General features: G+C 38.8%; 1 protein-coding gene across 9 annotated transcripts in view; it reads right to left on the minus strand.

The window, feature by feature from the left end:
- The window catches only part of WDR7 (WD repeat domain 7), a 357038-nt gene extending 345519 nt beyond the window's left edge, over window positions 1-11519 (minus strand). For 4 of the 9 annotated variants that reach the window (XM_070512986.1, XM_014847072.3, XM_014847081.3 and 1 more), the window contains exons 1-2: window positions 11260-11519; window positions 585-664 (exon numbers count right to left, since the gene is read on the minus strand). The gene's annotated coding sequence lies outside the window, so the exon portion shown is untranslated. The remainder of the gene's footprint in view (window positions 1-584; window positions 665-11259) is intronic. The other 5 variants (XM_070512982.1, XM_070512984.1, XM_070512985.1 and 2 more) reach the window with 3 other exon arrangements.
- Between the last annotated feature and the right edge of the window lie 8179 nt (window positions 11520-19698).

Genomic DNA, 19698 nt, shown 5'->3' on the forward strand with positions numbered 1-19698 from the left:
ATAGAAACTCTGAAGAAAATTATCTTACTAACTCTCCAAAATACTGTGTATAATATATTCATACTTTTCAACTAAAACATTAAAGGCAAATACTAGCTTTCAAGTTTTAGAGTTATAAATAGACATGCTCTAAGACTAAATTCTTCCAAAAACAGAAGAATACTACGAACATTCAATTTTCATTTATGTTTATAACAAACTGGCCTAAAATTACATTTAGAGATTGTTTACTAAATAAAGATTTTTAAATGATAAAGCTCTTGATAAAGAGTCAAACATCAGGAGTTCTAGATTCCACTTCTCACTTTGCCATTAATCGCGCAGTCTTTGATCATATACCTCATTTCTGAGCCTTAGTTTTCTCATCAAGAATTACTTGTAAAATTAATTTTGAATCATTTCTAAGTAAAAGCAATCAAATCACAAAGAGCAGAGGTCTTAGAAATAAAAATTAAGTCACCTCTTTTGGTTACTTTAATTGTATATATTTCTCAATTTCACATATTTCTCAGTTTTATACAGAAATAAAACCGTACTTCAGTCAAAAGCAACAACAACAATAATTGAAAGAAGACTGAACTTACAATCAGAAGAACTGTATTCAAATCCGGGCTCTTCTATGTGATCTTGAAAAAATTACCCCTCTGGGCCTCAGCTTCCCCATCTGGAAGAGATGGACAACACCCTTCTTTCAAAAAGCAGTCGTAAGGATTAAGAGAAACCCTATATATAATGCAACTAGTAAAACACCTAGCACATGGCAGATACCCAGTAAATATTAATTTTTAAAAAACACACAGATTTTGTTACTTCACATTCTTCTTCAACATCTACTGGTTTCTTCCAGCACTGTCACTTAATATTTAATAAAGTTGGACTTTTCAACAGGTTAATATCTTTCATTGACTTTCTGCCACAATATAAAAGTACTACTGTATATGCCTGTCAAACACAATTCTATTATCTGCAAATATGACAATTCAGCTTTGTATGACTTAATTAGAAATAATATTACAAAATCCCACCCTAGTACTAAAAAACAGCTTTTGAATTAAATTCTGACCTCAAAATAACAATAATTAGTATACATCTTGGAGCAGCATTTACCAAGTTTCCATTTTATGCCTATACCAAGGTATTACAACAGGAGATAAAACAGACACAATTCAACTATCCAGTGAGGCTTACACACATGCGAACAACTACCACAAGGTGAGATACAGGAGAAATCGCAAGAGCTATGGTAACACAAAAGAAGGATATCCTAACCTAGACTTCAATGAATCCAGGAAGGATTCTTGGAAGAAATGAGTGAGAATGAGTAGGAAGGAATTCACCAAGCAAGAGGCTCAGGGAACCACATGTTCTAAGTCCCAGAGGTAAGAGATCTCAATTCTTTCTGGACAATGAAAATAGTAGGGCTAGCATTCAGAGCACAAAGGCAGAATGATGAGACAAAAACCAACAGGTCAACAGGCACCAAATCCAAAGGACTAGGTAAGCCACCTTAAGGAATTTGAAGTTTAACCTGACAGCAATGGGAAACAGGCTAAGTGTTTTAAACCTGAATTTGCTTTTCAGAAAGAGTACTCTCACTGCAATACAATGGAGAGGAATAAAACTCTTGATATGAAGATCAACAGGGCTACCACAGTACTGCCAGTAAGAGATGATGGGGACTAAATTTATCAGAATCTCTCATTACTTATTTCTGGGCTTCTTTGTTTAATAGCTGTCTTCTACTACTCTTCAAGCTCCCTAAGAACAAGAACGACATCTATGTATTCACCACCATATGATGCTTAGGATAGTGTCTGCCACATAGGATGTCTTTAATAAACATATGATGAAAGGTATTAGTGGTGAGTAATAATAAGATGAATATGAGAGCTGTGTTAGAGATACAGTACATAGGACTTGGCGCGCAAAACACCAAGTAGATAGAGATGCAACATGGATTTTGATACATGTTTTATACAAAAGTATTCTGAGGACAAAAGAAAACAAAAAGTATTTTGAAATACTCAAAGCCCTCTACATAAAGGAAGCCACTAGTATGCTGATACTGATAACCAGTAAAGTCATCAAAAAATATGGATTCTAATACATGAGATAAATTATTCTACACTTAACCAGAATTTCCAACCATGGGTTTTGAGAAGGGAGAAGATACTACAAGGTTTCATATTGGTCTTGAGTGGGGACCAGAATCTAAAGAGACTTAATGGGCCCATAAGTAGATATCTAAGCAGAAAAGCAAAATGCTCAAATTATTTGAGATAGTATAAAGTTTGGATTAACATAAAGAAAAAACTGCAGACAGGGAAACCAAATATGACGCTACTGCAATAAGCTTGGGTGCACAGTGAAAAGAAGCTCAGCTAAAAGGATAAGAGTTTTGAAAGAAAAAGAGAATATAAGAGATTATGAAGAAGAACAATAAATCATGGGGTTTGATGAACTATGTAAGGCCAGAGGCAAGAAAAAGACATAAATGACTCTTACTTTCCAAGCACAGTGATAAGGAAAGAGAGAGGAAGCAAGCATGAGGGGAGAGAGGAAGAAAAGTAAGAACACAAATGAGGCAAAAGAGGAACAAAGGCATAATCTGGTCTCAGAGAAATTATAACTCAGAAAATATTTTCATAAAATGGCACCAGAGAACTCAAACAAAAAGTGTTCCACATGATCGGCAAAAAGGCAGTCACCCTTTGCCTCTATCAGTAAACCCAGTCCACAGAAAAGTTGATAAAATATGGGTCTACCACCTGCTGTTTTGCTTTTGTTTTTTATATTTAAGCAGATGTAAAAGAAAGGCTTTTGTAATTGACAACAAATAATCTGGCTTCTTAATCCAGAAATGGAGAGAAGTATAATTCATTACCATCTTATAAATTTTCATTTCGGTGGATATTTAGGTCCATTAGCAACTCTCTCCAGATCACATCACAGACTCATCTCAGAGCTCAGGGACATATACAGATCTCCTGATTCCTAATGAAATAAATATTCTTCACTATTCTATATCGTCTTCATTTACCACAAAATACCATTTACCAGTAAACTTCATTCTCCCGTCAATCTGGTTAATTAAGATTTTACTAAAACACACTACTCAAAGGTAAGTAGAACTGTAGTATTTACGGATAAAATAATATGATGCTCAGTGGCAAGTGGGGAGGGTAGAGGGAAATAGGGGGTAAGAGGTATTGGAAGGAATGAAGATGAAACAGGATTATAAATGTGCAAGAGTTACAGGTATTTTCACAGGACAGTTGATATCATCTCAGTCTGTGTACTTGCTATGCCACAGGCAGGCCCTCTGAGACTTGCAGACAAAAACAAACTCAAATTCTCTCTCATGAGAATGGGCACACACGAGCAAGAGTAAGCCTACCCTACGCACCTACCAATGGGGAATAGGAGAAGCAGGGACTACACACTACATAGCTAAAGGTACTTAGCACAGTTGCAACGAAAGAAATTTTTAAAAGCTATTCAAATTCTCAGAGAACACTCCTACATCATTTGTCAAAAGAGCATGTTCAAGTCAAATTCACAGCATGATGTGAAGAAGGAAGTGATCATTAAGATTATGAATTTTCTTTGTGCTTGCACTTTTGCTACCAATTTACTGAAGACTTGAAAAGAACTGAACCAGAAAATGAAGACTATTTATGATAATGCATTGAGATAGCCAGGTCATAAAATGTGCTGAAGAAATTACTGAGCTGCTTCCTCAGAACAAAGGGTTTCAGGAATTAAAGAGCTGTGAGGGACATAACCTTCTGAACACTAAGCTTGTCACTAAGTTGACAAGATTATGTTTTCTTATTTGAATGGCAAGAAATCTGCTCCCAATGAATTTGACACTTTAGGACTGCTTTGTTAAAGGAAGTTCCGGTATTCAATTTCAAAAGGACATGTGGAATGAGCAGATGGCAACAGCAGACTACACTTACTTCTTATTGCTACAACAGCCCTGAGCACATGAGAGTCACGCTTTGAAGAACTGTAGAGCTATCTGGTCAAAAATAAATCACAACTTTAAAAATGACTCATAGATTTTGAAGCATACGAATCATGTTTTAAATTTCTGCAGTTGCCATTAGGATGTCTGAACTCTTCCACTTATACTCTATCCATCACCAGCCTGCCTCAGTTTCAGCAGTTACTGATAAAGCTAAAAGGAAGCTACTCATAAATTAAACTACCCAGGAGAAGAAACAAACATGCTTTCCCAGACTGCAAGTTGAAGTGTCACAAAATTCTGGGATCAGTAAGGTATGCTGGGTAACTGTGAAGATTTCAGAGACACTGACTAGGGAAGATTGCAGCTCCCCCATTTACTGCTGTAAATCTTGAGGAAATATGTAACATCTTTCCAATTCACAACGTCCTCATTTGTAACATTATCTTCCTCATCCTTATGTACAGACTACAGAAAAGTGTTCTGCTTGTCACAAAACTGCTTGACAAGGTCATCAATGACCTCCCCATTGCCAAATCCAATGTCAAGTCCTAATCCTCATCTTTCTTGAACGACCACCAGCATTTCGCATAATTCATACTTTCTCTTCCTTGAAACACTTCGTCACTTGGCCTCCAAGTCTTCACACTTTCCTCCTACCTCTCTAGCTTTAGTTTCCATTTTTCCTCACTTTTTGACCTTTAAATGTTGGCATACCCAGAGCTTAGTCCCTGGACTTCTCTTCTGTGGCAACGCTCCCTCGCTGCCTCAACGATCTCACCAAGGCTCACAGCTTTAAATACCATCTATACATTGAGAATTCCCCAATTTATAGCTTGGGCCTCTCTTCTGAACTCCAAACTCACATATCCAGCTTCCTACTCAACATCTCCATCTGGAGAGCTAATAAGCTTCTCAAATTTGACATGTTCAAAAGTGACTCCCTGGTCTTCTTCCCCATCTCAGTTAATGACAACTCCATCTTCACAACTTCACAGGCCAAAATCCTACAATCATCTTTGATTCTTCTCTCATACACACATTCCACATCCCAACCCACCAGAAAACTCTACTGACTATACCTTCAAAGTATATCAAGAACCCAATGCCTCCTCAATACCTTCACTACAACCACCCCTATCAAATCACCAGCATCTGGCACCAGGGATAACACCATAGCCTCCTAACTGACCTCCCTGTTTCCACTCTTGCCCGCATACAGGCTCAACACAGCATGCAGAGTGATGTCACTAAAACAAAATCACACCATGTCACACATCTACTCAGAATCTTCCCAAGGCTTCCTGTCCCACTCAGAGTAAAGGCCAAACTCTACACAATTGTCTGTCCTACATGAGCAAGGCTGCTGGTCTCCCCCCTGCTTACTCTTCTCCATCCGCCCTGATTCTTCGTCTTCCCTAAAGACACTGGCAAAGTCTCACCTCAGAAGATGTCCCCCAGACTTCTCCATGGCACCCTCCCTCACCCACTTCAGGTCTCTGCTAAAATGTCATCTTCTCAGTGAGGCCTTTCCTGACCAGCATAAATTGCAAAATCCACCACCCAACAGTATTTTATTATATTTCTCTAGAGCACTTACAATCATGCAACACACCAAATACTTATTTATTTCTCGTCTGTTTCTCCCACTACGTATAACATAAGCTCTACAAAGGTGATGACTTGTTTCTTTTGTCCTATATTGTATTCCCAGTGCCTAGAATTTCTGCCATATAAGAGGCACTCAAATATTTGTTGAATAAATGAACAAAGTAACGAATGATGTATGTTTACTTTGGTTTAAAAAAAGTTTTACCTATCAGCAAATTTAAACATATTGTGATTTTACATGCTTAGGATTTCACAGGAGAATTGCTTCTCAATTAATTTTTCTATAATAATGTCAACAATTAATATGTCTCCTTAATCAAATCCTTATTAACACACTGTTCTTCCCCAGCTGCAAGTTGTGCCTATATTCCATCCTCTTATTCTATATACACAGCAAGACAGATCTTAGGATCTATGCAGCTCAGGAGCTGACATGGTTTACTGTAACTAATCGCTGCTACACTCACTAAGGCCTGTTAATGAATCACAAAACTGTTTCTTAAACCAAGTAAAGTGATATTTTATTATGTTAACTTTTCACTCCTACTAATGGTGGTTTTATTGTTTGTTTGTATCTGAAATGTTTAGAAAAAAGAAGAACCCTTAAGGAAGACAGTCAAATAAATAACTTGAATGTGAGAACAGGAGGTAACTGGTACACGCTATTAATCCGTTATCACTGACATATATTAACTACCAACATTCACAGAGAAATATGTATGTTCAAAACACCAGTAAAATATCTTCAGTGAGCTTGAAGGGTCATAGATTATAGTTGCTAAGCTGAATGGGAGACAGTGGCTAAACAGTCATATATTTCCAGCAATGTTCTATTCTGAAGGAACCTACAGAATAACCCTCAGCACTTCAGAAATTTTCTCTGCCCTGAACTGACCAGTGTCCTAACTTTTTATTGTTTCATCATTGTATGGCTTCCACTAACGCAAGCAGCCATCAGCCAAAGAAACCTACATTTTCATTAAACATCACAAACACATTTTAGAAAAGATGCCTAATTTTATTTAAAATATTTAACATTTTATGAATATAGTATATACGTTTTTAATGAAAAGGAAATAAAATTCCACTTGAACAGCGACTTTCTGAAGGCAGTCATGATGTAGCATTTCTTCTTCCAACAAAATCTTCTGTGCTCTTACCAGCAAAGTAGCTTCAAGTATCAGATACAGATCAAGGCAAATGAACCAGTGCACAGAATTCAAATTCTAAGTTAACATCACAATCACTATGTGTAAGCAGGAACATAAGGTATCCTCTTATTGATGACAGGATTTCACTGAGCCATGCATAAGCTCTCAGCTGGTTCTTCCTATGACAAATGGCACACATACATGCAAGATTACAAACTCCTTATAAAGCGCAACAATGAAATGGACAAAATGGGAATAGAACCTACAAACCTCACTCATCCCATACTCTAATCATCGAAGTTTATCTGTCCCAACAAACAAAACATGTGTCACAGAAAAACCTAACAGATAAACTAGGAACAAAGGTACTATCTAGTTCTAGGCCTCACTCTACAAGTACTAAAATTGTTTCAGTGTATACTACGGATTAATGCTATGGATTTTTATCTCTGTCTAGTAGAACACACATAAAAAAGGCACAACAGTAACATAGGATAATCAGTAGCATTTTCTTAAATCAGCAATAATCTACTTTAAAATAGTATCAATTCACAATATTTTTAAAAACTACAATAGATTTCCTTCTCTTCTGCCATATATGGAATACCATTCCATGCTCTTGGATAAACTGACCTAATATTATAAAGATTTCACTTCTCCCCAAAATAAATCTACAAATTCAATGCCTCCTTAATCAAAATTTCAGTTGTGTTTTTAGAAACTGTAGCTCTAAAATATACAGAAAAGAATAAAAATCCACAAATAGCTAAGCCAACTTTGAAAATGAGCAAAGAATGGAGAGCTTGCCCTACCAGATATGTAACATCACTAGCCATCTGGGAAACGCAAATTAAGGCCACAATGAGATATCACTAAACATCTATTAGAATAGCTAAAATAAAAATATAGTGAAATTAACAAATACATTACTGGTGGGAATGTAAAATGGTGCAACCAGGCTGGAAAACAGTTTGGCAGTTTCTTCAAAAAACTAAACTATGGTATACTTACCATACCACCCAGGAATCATGTTCCTATGCATTTATTCCAGAAAATGTGAAAAGTTATACCCACACCAAAAACTGTACAAGAATGTTCATAGCAGCTTTATTTGTAATAGCCAAAAACTGGAAACAGCCCCAATATCCAGGTGAATGGCTAAACAAACTGTAGTACATATATACCATGGAAATACTACTCAAATTATACAACAATTTGGATGAATCTCAAAAATTGTCTCATCCAACAATCTGGATGAATTTCAATCTCAAAAAGTCACATGCCTGTATAAGTCCATTTACATAGCACTCCTGTAATGATAAAATTACAGAGATGGAAAACTGATTAGTGACCAGAGGTTAGGGACACGAGGCGGAAAGGAGATGGATGTGACCAGAAAGGGGCAGCACAAAGGAGACCTTTGTGGTGCTAGAATAGTTCTGTATTTTGATTGCAGTGGCAGTTACAGGTATCTACAGGTAATAAACTGGCACAGAACTATATACAGGCATCGTCCCAATCTCAGTTTCTTGGTTTTGCTACTGGACTATACCACCATACAAAATGTAACCATTGATGGAAATTGGGTGAAGTTATATGAAATGTAACCACTGGGAGAAACCAGACGTCTCCATACTATTTTTGCAACTTTCTATGAATCTATAATTACAATATTTCAAAATAAAGCTAAAACAAAATAAACTGAAAGAATTATTTACGTATGTAAAAAAAATAATACAAAGCCATAGTATTCAAACAGCATGGTATGAGAGCAAGAGCTAACAAATAAACCAAAGGAACAGAATAAATACACAGTAAGCATAGCACCACTCATCTACGGGGAAAGGAGAGGGTGACACTAGGAAAATCAGCACACTATGTGGAAAATAAACTGGATCTCTACCTTGTGACATATCAAAAGACACCCTTGCATGTATTAAAGATTTACAAATTTAAAGGAAAACCATGAAGTTAGTACATAAAATAGGAGAGTAACTTTGTGACATAGAACTGGGGAACGACTTCTTAAAACCTCCAAAACACGAACCTTAAGGCAAAAAAATTTTCAATTTGATTATATCAAAATTAAAGATTTCTGTTCAATGGAGGTATCACAAAAAACATTATAGACAAACAACAGAATAGGAACAGATAAATTTGTTATATTTAAAGAGCCAATATCTAAGAAATACAAGGAACCTCTGCAGATCAACAAGAAAAGGAGTGAAACCTTAAAATAAAAATGGGTAAAGGGATGAACAATTTTAGATAAGGAAAAACTTGAAAAGATAAAATGCACATGAAGAAATGCTCAAACTCATTAGCAATAGTGAAACGTAATTTAAAATGAGATTTTACTTCATATCTATTAATCTGGAAAAATTAGGGCACTGGATAACACTAAGCATTGGTGGGGATACAAGGATACAGAAACTCTCATGAACAGCCTGCAGGAGTATAGACCACTGAAGCTTGCTCTGGACCACAATCTGGCAGTCCTTCAATAAAATATATGAATACTCTATGATCCAAAAATCACGTTCCTAGATATATATCCCAAGGAAAGCATCAAAGAGGTCTAAAAGATATGTTTATCATAGTATTGCCTATAGTGGTAGGAAAATGAAGGTAATATAGGTATCCACAAATAGAAGAGTGGACAGATAAACTGTAGTAGATATACATTCTGAAATCTTGTGCAGCAATTAGAAGCAATGGAGAGCAACACAAATAGATCTTTAAAACATAGTAGAGGAGAGAAATATTTTAACGAGATTTATAGCATGAGGTCATCTCTACAAATTAAAAATGGGGGCATCCAAAATAACACATATTTAATAACACATACAAACAGAAGGCTATAAATCACACCTGTTAGAATGGGTGCCTGTGTGTTGATGAGTAAGGGAATGGAGTGGGAATTGTAAATAAACAAATGAAAAAAATAGGAGACACGCCTTGAAGAGCCCAATAATGACTGCAGAATTGAAAAAGATTAACTCAGTCCTCTCCACCTTTAAGGACTCACACCTAAAGTGAAGCACAACACGAAAGCTAAATGCCATCCTATGACAAAGGCACAAAACCAGCTCACTACTTTTAAAGTTTTCAATGCTAAGCCTGTTACACAGATAAGCCACTCCACTTCCTTTGCTTCAAACAAAACATATCCAAGATAAAAAATAAAAGGAAATAAGATACAAGGCTCACTACCTCAAAATTTGTTGGGTTCCCATAATGATTCTCAAGGCAAAGCGAAGTCCCTTTAATTGATTTATTTATCCAGATCTTTTAAAATCTGGCTATGGTGGCAATAAAAAAAAAGTGTATACTCTAGTTTTGCTGTTAAGTACGGTTCTGGAGCTTTAAAAAAAAAAAAAATAGACATTTAAACAAATGCATTTCTCTACCATAACCTCTAAATGAAGTTAATAAGGCAACTGTTACCTATTTATATTGTTCCGTTTTCCCAATTTGAAATAACTAAGATCTGTTATTTTAGACTAATTCAAGGCAGTTTTTGATTCTTCATAATAATAAAGGTATTTCAAAACATTATTTTCATTTTTAAGCTACCCTCCCCCTCCAGACTGTCACAAGCTGCTTATGAAGCAAGAAAATTTGTGTGTAAGAAAATTTCAAAAACTCAGTCAACTTCTTTCACACAACAGGCGATTCTTGCCATCTTGTTCATAAGGTCCTAAGCGATAAACATCTGAAAATCATGAGCTTGCCTTTTTTGGCTCATGGCAAATGTTACAGTGAAAGGAAGCTGTAGCTCTCACTAAATCCCAAAATCAGCAGCATCAACAATACCAATGCAGCCTGCAATGCAACTGTAGATGCCATAGTTTCAAGCTATAAGAACTAGCTAATTCTGCCTAGCACCTGAGAAGCTGACATAGCAAGTGAATCAAAACATAAAACGTAATTTTTGAATCTGAGGCAGGAAGTACTGACTCCAAACATAGAGCTTCACAACGCCAGGACCCAATGGTGAATGAGTGGGAGCAGCAGTCCTAGGGCAAAGGGATGAGAACCGGCAGGGGCATCCCAAAGATGAAATTCTAACAGACGTATCACTACCTTAGGCAAGGACAAGCTAAAAAGGGGTACCAACAGGTAAAGACAGACCATATGTACCCCAAAAGCAAGCGCATTACCTAAAAGCACTGTCAATAACCACCCACCCATCATCACTAACCACCTCACCCAGCTTAGATTGATACTGAGGGCAAGGTGGTCCCATGTCAAGACCAGAGCCAGCGTAACCAGAAGTAAGCGTCACCCACCAGACCAGAAAGCCCCAAAGACCCCCGGCAGGACGCAGGCTCCAAGCAAAGGCGCCCAGCTGTGGCCTGAACCTGCAGGCGCCGAAGAGAACACAGCTTCCAGCAGCAGAGCTCTGACAGCTGGCACCGCCCCCGACCGGAGCGGGCCGTGAGCCTTGACCCCCGGGCACTGACTTCCAAGTTGCGGGCACAGCTCGCTCTGGGGTTCCCCTGGGGAAGCTCGAAAGCCCCCTACCTGTCACAGCTTCATCTCGTGCTGGGATGTTCTCTGTCGGACCACCCGTGGGCGCCCCGGCATAGGAGAACAAGGAGAGGACGTATCTAAGGAGGACGGGGGGGTGGGCAAATCCGGTGAGAAAACCTTGGGAACCGCAACCCCAGCCCCGTCGCCGTGTCCCCACCAAGGCTGCAGGATGCCGTTGCCGCCGCCGCCACCACCGCCGTCGCTGCAGTAAATCAGCTGACACCGGCCTCAACTGCCGTGACTTTCGCTGCAACTGTCGCAAAAATGAGGGGGCGGGAAATGCTCCGGCCTTCCCCACGAGCAGGCGGAGGCAGGCGCCGAAGGGGCGGGCCGCTGTACCATGGAGACCGCCCACAGCCGAGGGGCAACTGTGGGCAAGAGTGCGCGGCCGCCATTTTGGCTACGGGAACCCTGGTCTAGGCTTTCGGCTCGCCTGGAATTCCCGGCGGGAAGGGCTAATATGGAGGGAAGGATGAAACGGCAAGTCTAGGTGTTCCCAGTGACCAGGATGGTGCAAGTTTACTCTTCTGCCCCCGCGCCTCGGTCCAGACGCCTGGAAAGTGTTAGCTCTGGAATTTGATTACTGTTTCCCTCTGACCCCCGAACTTAGCTGTGGCCCCCGACACAGAGGGCCACACAGAAGAGGAACTCTGCTGCTGGACTAGAGAAAGTCCGATTTTGTGCACCATTCCTGTAACGGAGAGAAAATGAACGTGCGCTCTCCATGTGGGCGACAAAGAGTAGCGGAACCTGAGTTCTGCATCCAGAGAAGCATGTATTCGGATCCTGCTGCCTCCATTACACACTGTTAGTGTCATCTGGGGCATATTGCTTCTTCCCTTTTTCTCTTCAATATCCCCATGTAGTACAAAATAGGCATAATAACCTCATGGATGTCAAGGAGATTAAACGAGCGCAATAAATGTTAACTACCTATTATGCATGCCTATCTTCCTCCCAAATGTTTGTTGAATGAATAAATGAATGGTAGCCAAGGGGAAAACTGGTGCTGTGCTGGTGGCCAAGGGTCAATTCTGTTAAAAAGAGAGAAGCTATTCATTCTAGGGTATGTTATCTCTTTATAATCTCACTAATGGATTTACAGGACAAGTAAGAATTCTATTGCTGTCCTCAAAAGTTACTGTGCATGAGAATCAGCTGGGGAGCCGGTTTAAATGAAGTTTCTGATTCAGTAGGAGAGGAGTCTGAGATTCTACACTTTTAACAAGCTCCCAGTAATGCCCATTGCTGCTGGTTCTTGGGCTACAGCTTGAGTAGCAAAATCCTATTCGACAGGTTGGAAGCAGGAGATTAGGGAATCGGAAGAGGGCAGAAACAACTCCAGACAGGATCCTTTCCTTGCTAATTTGCCAAAAGAGAGCGCAATGTTTGGTCAAAAAGCTTCCTTCAACAATTTCTTATTCCTGCTGATAGCACACTTCTCCTTCCACTTCTCTTCAGGTTAGATATCCTCCCCCAGCAACACATTACAGACCCATTAGTGTCCTGGGTGGCATACCCCCTTTTCCTTCACTAGGCCATGTAGCATCCCTTAGGTCTCAGGTGTTGTTTCTTATATACCATTTCTGTTTATTTGTAAAGACCAGCTCTGCTGCCACCATAATGAGAAAAACTAAATCATAATGTTGACCAGGGAAATCAATAGGACACGTGAAAATCAATAATTCTGAAATTGTCTTATACTGCAAATTGGAATTCTATGATTTTCTTCTACTTTTGACTGCTTTGCAATCACATGGGGGGGGCAGGGAAATGATGTTAAGTAGAAGAAATGAATTCCTCAGCCAGCTGGGTTCAATAAACTCACTCCATCTGTTGTGATGATGAATACCTTTAAACCGTTAAGTTTATAATCCTCTTACAATTTATAAGAACTTTTTGAAAATAGGAAGCACAAAGTGGTTACCACAGGATAATCTTAGTCTATATTAAAGCTTGTTTGGTTTGTAAAGGAAATCTATAAGATATCTTTCCTGGATAAAGCTGACTCTTTTATTCTACCAATATTAATTGAACACTTACTGTGTTTCAGATGACTTCCTAGGAATACAAAGGTTAATAGGCAGATTAAGGAGAAGCTTTCAGACAGGTAACACTCGGGGCCCTCCCTACCAAGTTTACAATATATATATATGTGTGTGTGTGTGTGTGTGTAATCTCCTGAGCCACAAGACTAAAATAAATATCCAGATCATAAATAGAACCCATTGGGGTAAGGGTCGGGAATTTCAACATGCTTCAGAAAAATTCACACATTTTTATACACACACACATATATATATATATATATATACATGTTTTACATATATAACCCTCCTGAAAATTAAGATTTGTACCTTCTATAAGCTGATCCTTGGTATATTTATTTGAATAAATAATTTATTTATTCCTCTCCTCTGGAAAAATTATATAAAAGATTTAAATAGGGGCCAGCCCAGTGGCACAGCAGTTAAGTTCACATGTTCCGCTTTGGCAGCCCAGGGTTCACCGGATCAGATCCTGGGTGCAGACCTACGCACTGCTTGTTAAGCCATGCTGTGGCAGGCATCCCACTTATAAAGTAGGGGAAGATGGACACAGATGTTAGCTCAGGGCCAGTCTTCCTCAGCAAAAAAGAGGAGGATTGGCAGCAGATGTTAGCTCAGGGCTAATTTTCCTCAAAAAAGATTTAAACAACCAAACAATTCAGTTCAACAGATATTTATTGAGCCTTAAGTGAAAGTGAAATAGAGAAAATGAGGATTTGGCATGCTCAGCTTCCATAGAGGAAGGCAGCCTCTGCTTCCCACAAAGATTCATGAAACATGGAATTCCCTAAACAGTGAGGAGTGTGTTGGGTGCTAGGCAGCTAAAATGAATGACAAATGTCCACCAAGACATCTAGTTCTAATACAGTGCAGTATGAGAAATACACAACATAAGGAAGCGTTGAGGAAAGAGATGAATTACTTCTAAGTTGGGGTGAGGAAGGATAAGTACATTAGATTTTATGGAGGGCTAGAAAAATGAGAAAGATTTTGAATAGGAAAAATTGCGAAAGGAAAACAACTTTCTTGCTAGTACTCAAATGTAATACGTGGATATATACAATAAACAAAGTTAAATTGAGAGGAACTATAGGGGACCTGATGTAAATGTAATAGGAAACTGTTGTATTAGGACTTAGCTATTTCTGCCCCATGAGGGTCTCCTTCAACAGGCAAACTTTGCCCTGGAGCTCTGTCTTAGGTTTGTAGAGTCTTTCTCAGATTGGACCTACACCCAGTAATAAAAAGTAACATGGGAAAACAGAATAAGGTCACATAACAAGAGGCCTTGAATGCCCTTATAAGGTTTTTGGACTTTATTCCAAAGACAATGAAAAGCCATTGAAGACTTTTGACCAAAACATAGAGTGGTGTTTTTCCTAAAAATATTCTATTTTGTATTGCTGTATAAGAAATCACCACAAATTTAGTGGCTTAAAACAACACACATTGCCTCATAGTTTCCATGGGAAAGGAGTTCAGACACAGGTAAACTGGGTCCTCTGCTCATGATCACACAAGGCTACAATTGAGGTGTCAGCCAGACTGTGTTCTCATCTGGAGGATCGACTAGGGAAGAATCTGATTCCCAACTCCTTCAGGCTCCTTCATTTCCTTGTAGCTGTATGACTAAGGGCCCTGGCCCCCAGCTTTTAAAGGGCACCCACAGCTCCTTGCCAGCTGGGCCTTACCAAAGGCCCTCTCACAACATGGCAGCTTACTTCTTCAAACCCAGCAAAGAGAATCTCTCTACTGAGTACAAGAAAAACGGAGTCATCTAGCTATAGATACAGATGATATAGATAGATACAGATGAAGCTGTACATAGTAACCACATCAAAGAAGTGACCGCCCATCACCTTGGCCATATTGTGTTGCTTAGAAGCAAGTCACAGGTTTCACCTGCACTCAAGGAGAAAGGCTTGACAAGGACAGAGTGTGACTCATGGGGTGTGTCAGCCACAAATGTCAATCTGGAAGCAATGCATCAGGTAAACTTCATAAGAAAGACAGAGAGGCAAGGAGGCAAGTGGAAAGCTTTCATTGTTGTTATTTTAACCAAAAATGTACACTTGTCACCAGACAGAATCATAAATGGAACCCATGGGGTAAGTGTCAGGAATTTCAACAAGCTACTGGTATTAAAAAAAACTTGAGTATCACTCATCTTTAGAATTTAACAGCAATTAAACTACAACACACCAATACTTCTTGGACTTCCTAAGTTCCAAGTTCTCCAAAAGGCAAGAAGATTTGTTCCTCCATTTTATAAATTTAAAAAAAGGGAGATTATCATGCTGCCCAGTGGTCTAACCGTGACTTCATTATTACTGTCATTTTCAGATTGTTTCATGTGAGCTGTTATTTTTTTCCTTATCTAGATTGTAAATCTGTAGTTTGGTGTTCCCCACAGTGCCTGCCTAGTATTTTGCCAATTCTCTCCTTTCCTGAGTGCACCCATCCCCCTAAATGTCATGTCATGGTTGGGGACTTCACGTTAGCACTGAGAGTCCTCACACTTTATCTTGTTGCAGCAGAGCAGTTAGGTAAGTGTTCTTTGTGTGGTTTTTGTGTAATTAAAACTCAAGAGCCTCCCTGTGCATTTTCTCACATGACATAAAAGTCAGCTGGTGAAACTTCTCTTTTTTTTTTCCTATCTCATGACTTCCACTGAATTACATCATATCTTTCCAAGTAACAAGATGTCTTTTTCTAGAAATATCTCCATTTGCTCCATACTCATGCCTTCTAGGAAGGAGTGAAGGTGATATGTTTGGGGGTGCTCAAGCTCTTCACTAATGTGGGTTTGGGGGTCCCTCACCAAGCTACCAAGATCAGCAAGGGGAAATCAGGATAGTAAAGGACGAGACGATAAGTGCCAGTTGTAGCTCTGTCACCAGCTGCAGCAACAGGGGCTGTAGTCTGTCCTGCTAACCTCCATCTTCTGTTTCCCATCAGGATGAGAGGACCACCAGCACTCCAGCATAGTTGCTTCCCAAACCTGTGTGGAGAAAGGGATCCATGTGCTGCATTAGTGGGCTGTGGGAGACACAAAGATGCACACTCAGATTCCCCTTCCAGAAAGAACCACTTCCCTGCTCCAGGGAGAGCGGTTTGCTCTCTGCTCCTGCTATTGCCGTCTTCAGGGTCACCTGAGCTTTCCAGCTGAGGTTATCTATTTTTCGGGCAGCCTCTGGAGAATGCCTGAGCAAGCCAAAGTTAGTCAAGAGCACACTATTCTTGGGGAGTCCCCCAGTCAGTGACTAGCAAGAAGGTGTACACCCTTCTTCTCAGTGACCTTCTTCCCTCCCCCTCTTCTTCTTCTTCCTCCTCTTCTTCTCTTCCTCTTCTTTTCAGTCCCTTTGCATTTTTTAAAATAAGAAATTGGAAAAAAGAAAGATTAAACAAAGTTTTCAGAAAAGAGAGACAAGAGACATCACCCAAAGCAATGTATATACCCTATTTTGATATTGATTCAATTAAGTTATGAACTAAATTAGGAGAAAAATGGGCAATCTTAACATTTAAGTGGATATTTAATTCTATTAAAGAAGCACTGTTAACATTTTAGGTGTGATAATGGTATTTGGTTGTGAGTTTTTAAAGGAATCCTTGTCTTCTAGACATGCAGGCCGAAAGATGTATGGATGAAATTCTATGATGCCTGACATTTGCTCCACAATAATCTGGGATGAGCGGGGTGGTGGCTATGAGTACTTTAACTTTACTTCTATTTTCATGAAATAGTACTTTCTTTTACTCGTCCTAAATTTAATTTGTCATAGTGGAAAGCGTCATTTCTTCAACATCCAGTGATGTTAGGCACTAAGCTGAGCTGGGAATGCAGATAATGCAAAGACCTGGTTCTGTGATCAAGCTGCTCAGAGTGTAGCAGATCCGTCTACTGAGAGTACCGCACATTATGAGAGGTGATGGGCTTGGTACTTTCTACCAGTTGCCATGGGCCTGAGTCTCCTAGTTTCCTCCTGATTCTAATATTCTGAACTTGGGTGGGAAATAATTGTTTTTAACATTGTGTAAATAACCAATTTGTTATCGTACTGAAGGCACTAACATTTTATTTTTATTGAGCGTCTTTAGTGCCTGGTCTTCAGATGTACTCAGAGTATGCAGATATTGCTACTCAAGAATGGACTGATGAGGGTGTGTATGTTTTGTGTGTGTGTATTGGAGGGCATGCTTGAGAAGGGGCTTTGAATACAGTGAAGGTTCTATTAAGAGTTTTTTTTTTTTTTAAAGATTTTATTTTTTCCTTTTTCTCCCCAAAGCCCCCCAGTACATAGTTGTGTATTCTTCGTTGTGGGTTCTTCTAGTTGTGGCATGTGGGATGCTGCCTCAGCGTGGTCCGACAAGCAGTGCCATGTCCGCGCCCAGGATTCGAACCAACGAAACACTGGGCCGCCTGCAGCGGAGCGCGCGAACTTAACCACTCGGCCACGGGGCCAGCCCCTATTAAGAGTTTTATAAATTTCTTCCCTACCTGTTCTTTCCAGCCAGACAATATCTACTACACTACCATTAGCAAAAAAGAACTCCCTTTACAAGTGATTAAATGAAAACATAGATTGCTAGGTATATGTAGGTTTTCAGTTCCAAAGAGTTCATTCCAAACCCCAATACACTCTTTAAAGAAATAAAAATACGGATTTTTATTTCAGAAGTGGAGGTGTCTGAAATGTTTTTCTAAGTATCCGGTCTTCTTAATACAAACTCTAGGCAGTCTAATAACGTTTAACTTTAGATAAAAATTTCAGAAGAAAAAGCTATTTTACATTTCTGGGAAACACCTAAAATTGACTCTTGGAGTTGTCAGTAATGTTCTTCAGTATGTTCCAGAGGAGGAGATTTATGACAACGGTAAATCAATCTACGACTTCCTAGGAAACTCCCTCCTCCGAGACACTGCCTAGTGTCCCAAACTAAAGAACACAGTGTAAGTGGGAGAAAGGATCCATCTGGTCACTTGAGGCTTTATGTAAAGACGTATTTGGTATCTAAGGGGAAATCACACCCCTTTGACTGAAAAGATATTGCGCCATCTAGAGACAACTATGGGAAATGGTATTCAATTTCCTGATTCAATAGCACAGCTAGAAATGGTTTGGAAATTATGAAACAGGAGTTCCTTCCCATTTCATACTTATATTACATAAATTACATATTTTTGCCCTTGAAACATTAAGAAGAAGGCAAAGCATATCATTCGAAACTATTTTTTAAATAATTTTCCCAGCTGATAAGCAGAGTTAAACTAGTATAATATAAAATAAGTTCTTTACTTCTTCAGGAACAAGGTAACAATAAGCTATTAAGCGGCAGTTATTTGTATGGAGAATGTTGAGGTAGGTGTAATTTTGATAACTTAATGAGGGAACTTTATATTGTTTATGCGATTCATCGATAAATCTGTATCTTGGGCTTCTGCAAATACAAGTTCAGTTATTTAAAGAGGTACGTTATATCTTAGAGGAATTTATGGGGATTTTTTTTGTAGAATAAAAGTTATTTTATTCATTATATTCTTGCTCTTGCTTTTCAAAAAATCAGAAACTGGAGGGTTTTTACCTTATTGTAGGAGGACTAAATTGAAAGAAAAAACTGACATCAGAGATTGGATGGCTATTGTATACTGCCTCTCCAACAAACACTCAAATATATATGAAACTGGAAAATTGTACCTATATTTTCTATCATGAGAATACTTTGAAATGATAAGAATCAAAGTGAAGAAATTTGGCTCAAAAATGGTGGATGGTGGATCAAAGAAGTAAACATAAGAGCTAAAACTATAAAACTTATGAGAGCATGGAGGGAAATTTTTATGACATTGGATTTGGCTATGATTTCTTGCATATGACATCAAAAGCACAGATAACAAAAAACAAAATAGGCAAATTGGAATTCATCAAAATTAAAAACTTGTGCATCAAAGAACATTATCAAGAAAGTGAAAAGACAACCCACAAAATAGGAGAAAATATTTGCAAATGATATATCTGATAAGGGATTAATATTCCAAATATATAAAGACCTCCTGAAACTCAAAATAAAATCAAAAACAGACAAAGGACCTGAATAGACATTTCTCCAAAGAAAATATACAAATGACCATTAGGTACATGAAAAGATGCTCAACATCTTCAGTCTTCAGGGAAATGCACATCAAAACTACAATACGATACCACTTCATATCCATTAAGATGGCTGTTATCCAAAAAAATGGAAAATAAGTGGTGGAAAGGCTGTGGAGAAATTGGAATCCTCCTGTATTGCTGATGGGAATGTAAAATGGTGCAGCTGCTGTGGGAAACAGTTTGGCAGTTCCTCCAAAAGTTAAACATAGAATTACTGTATAATTTGA

This window comes from Equus asinus, chromosome 7, assembly GCF_041296235.1.
Source record: "Equus asinus isolate D_3611 breed Donkey chromosome 7, EquAss-T2T_v2, whole genome shotgun sequence".
NCBI classification, from domain to species: Eukaryota; Metazoa; Chordata; class Mammalia; order Perissodactyla; family Equidae; genus Equus; species Equus asinus.